Source organism: Ictidomys tridecemlineatus, chromosome X (genome assembly GCF_052094955.1).
Source record: "Ictidomys tridecemlineatus isolate mIctTri1 chromosome X, mIctTri1.hap1, whole genome shotgun sequence".
Lineage (NCBI taxonomy): Eukaryota > Metazoa > Chordata > Mammalia > Rodentia > Sciuridae > Ictidomys > Ictidomys tridecemlineatus.
Window position 1 is genome coordinate 59,778,230 of NC_135493.1, and position 3,624 is coordinate 59,781,853.

The 3,624-nt window shown below is 33.7% G+C and overlaps 1 pseudogene; it reads left to right on the forward strand.

Moving 5' to 3' along the window:
* The first annotated feature begins 2,292 nt into the window (after positions 1-2,292).
* Positions 2,293-3,172, forward strand: LOC101971717 (mitochondrial nicotinamide adenine dinucleotide transporter SLC25A51-like; annotated as a pseudogene).
* The last annotated feature ends 452 nt before the right edge of the window (positions 3,173-3,624 follow it).

Sequence of the window (3,624 nt, forward strand, 5' to 3'; positions counted from 1 at the left end):
ATGCAATGAAGAGTTGAAATACACAAATCACAAATACGATACAGCATATTAAGTGAACTATGAATAAAAGTTACATATAATTCTATATATGCATAAAAGCATTTGACAAAATTTATGGTACAATAACAAATTTGGGGCTGGGTTGTGGCTCAGTGGTAGAGCATTTGCCTAGCATGGGTGAGGCACTGGGTTCAATTCTCAGCACCACCTATAAATAAATAATAAAATAAAGTTCCATCAACAACTAAAAACATATTTAAAAATACTCAACAAATTAGATATAGAAAAAATGAAGCTCAATACAAAAAGTCAAAACATGAGAAGTCCACAGCTAACATCATGGCAAAGTGAAAATTTGAAAGCTTTTCTTCTAAGATTAGGAACAAGATAAAGGTGCTCATTCTCACCAATTTTATTCAATATAGTACTGGAAGACTTTAGTAGAGCAATTACACAAGTAAAGGACAAAAATGATCCACATTGGAACGTGAGAATTTAAATCATGCCTGTTTATAATTATCTTACATATTTAAAAATCTAAGATTTACATGAATAAGAATATTAGAAAAAATGAATTCAGTGATATGGCAATGTTGACGTAGTAGTCAACTTTCAATTGCTTGTAAAAAAAACTATGAAAATCAGCATAGAGGAAGAATATTTATTTTGTCTCAGGGTTTTAGAAAAAGTTTCCTCTATGGTTGACTAGCTCCATTGATTCTGGGTTGGTGGTTAGGTCATATATCATGGTGGAATGGCTTGGCAGAGCAAATCTGTGTACCAAATTGTAGCCAGGTAACAGAGAGAAAGAGAGACAAAGAGAAAGATACCAAAGAAGGGGTCAGGGGCAATATATATCCTTCCAGATTGAATATGTCAGTCACCCACTTCCTCCAACTAGGCCCAAACTCCTAAAGTTTCCAACATCTTTTAATAATTTAATCACAGTTTGAATCTATCAATGGATTATATATAGATATAATGCAATCCTTATCAAAGTTCTAACGTCATTTTTCATAGAAATAGTAAAAGTGACCTAAAAGATTCATATAACTACAAATGACATAGTAGCTAAAGCAATATTGAGCAAAAAGAATGAAGCTGGAAGCATCACAATATTGGATTTCAAAATACACTAATAACATTATAGTAATTAAAATAGCATGATGGTGGTATAAAAATATGCTTTCAGAATAACTGAACAAAATAGTGAGCCTAAAAGTTAACCTACATATCTATAGTCAATTGATGTTAAACAAAGGTGTCAAGCACAAACAACAGGGAAAGGACAGCCTCTTCAATAAATAGTGTTGTGAATACTAGATACCCACATATAGAAGAAAGAAACATGATATTGTCTCACACTATTTAACAAACTTAATATAAATGGAATATGAGATAAATGTAAGAAATGAAATTCCAAATATGTTAGAAGAAAATATCATAAAAGATCTTCATGATGTTATGAGCAATGATATTTTCAGTATGAACTCAAAGGAACAAACAATTAGAACAGATACTCTGGAAAAAGTATGGATATTCCTCAGAAAATTCAACAATAGAACTAACATGATCACACAATTCCACTTCTTAGCATATATCCAAAGGAAATGAATCAGTATGCTGAAGTGACATTTGTACTTTCATGCTCATTGCAGCATTATTTACAAAAGATAACATATGGTGTCAGTCTTACCTTAGTGTCTTTCAATTGATAAAGAAGTCTGTCTCTGTCCCCCCCCCACCCCCCACACAGTAGTATAGAATTCAGCCTTAGAAATGAAGGAAATCTGTCATCACCAACAACACTGATGAAAATAGAGGATGTTATATTTAGTGAAATAAGCCAGCACAAAAAGACAAATATCACTTGACCTCACTCATATGTGGAATCTAAGAAGTAAAACCGACAGAAGTAGAGAACAGAATAGTGGTTACTGAGGGCTAGAGAGAGGGTTGGGAATATTTTGGTTAAATTATACAAAAGTTCAGTTATGTAATAGGAAGAAATTCAAGAGAGCAAGTGTGCATTATGGTAGCTATATTTAATAACAATATATTTTACTCTTAAAAATTATCAAGGAAGGACTCAGGGAATGGGGCCAGGCGCCTACAGCCTTGGAAATCCAGTTATCAAAATTGACTCCAGAAGGAAAAAAAAACTGACAAACCAGTAACAATGGAAGAATTTGGGAAAGTTGGGAAAAAGCTATCATCTCTCTCACCACTAGGCTCAGCTGGTATCACAGGTTAAAATAAAATCTTTCATGAAGAAGAAAGATCTTAAGCAACATGATAGATTCAGAAGCTTATGAAAAGAGGCCACTGATCTTTACATCTTCAAAACAGGAAGTCTCACCTCACATTACAAATGTTGGTGGAATGAAGCATTACTTGTACAGCTGCTGTGCAGTTTTCAACAACGTAGCCATCACAATTATCTTTTCTTGGCAGCATCTTTATGGAATCACAATCATAATGCAGTGCTTCAGTTGAGGAGGGATGGATTTAGAAACTTGTATTGTGGAATCCTTCCACCATTAATGTAGAAAACAACCACCTTGGCACCTATGTTTGTGCTTTATAAGGATTTTTGTTGCCTTTTCCAAAAGCATGTCAGTGCCCCTAGAGTTTGCAACATGTGGCATGTCAGCACTACTTGTAAGGAGAACAGAAGCCATTTTCACTCCATTGGAAAGAGTTCATACATTGCTTCAACACCACAACCATCAAGAAAAATTCACAAACATTTATCAGGCTTTCAGCATACTGAAATGCCATGGAATTGGAGTATTATTGAGGTTTGATGCTCATTATTTTCTGTAATAGATTCAGCATTGTCCTTTTCTTTGGTCTCCAATGTCCTATTAATGAGTACCTGCCCGCTGCAGTGACACACAGTGCTTATTTGGTCAATGACCTTATCTGTGGAGGTCTATTGGGTGCCATGTTGGGATTCTTGATTTTTCCAGTTAATGTTTTTAAAACTCACATACAGTCTCAACTTTGTGGGGAATTTCAGTCTTTCTCCAAGATTTTCAAAACAATGTCACTAGAATGGAACAGGAAACTGAGAAATCTTTTCAGAGGTACCCTTCTGAATTACCATCTGTCTGTCATCTCTTGGGGCATAATCAATGCTACTTATGAGTTCTTGTTAAAGGTTATATGAGAAAAGTCATTGGTGAAGTGGCATTTATCAACTAAATAAACTTGTTCCTAATTGGCTCAAATATAAGTTGGTGTCACTAAATCCAAGCTGCATGAATTATGGCCAAAGTTAATTTCCTTAAGCCTCAATAACAAAAATAAAAACAATAAAAAGTTTCAGTAGGAAAAAAAATCACCAAGGAAGTTGATTTTACATGTTCTTAACCCCCAATATGATATGTGAAATAATGCATATGTCAATTAGCTCTATTTAGCTATTCCTCAGCATTAACATATCTCAAAAACCATGTTGTATACAATAAATGTATATATAAATATATAATTTATGTTTATTAATTAAAATGTTAAAAATATAACTAAGAAAATAAAAGAGGACTACAATGTTTTTTTTAAAGATGATATGCAGGTGGAGTGGTGGTGTATGAATATAATTCCAGCAGCTCAGGAGGCTGA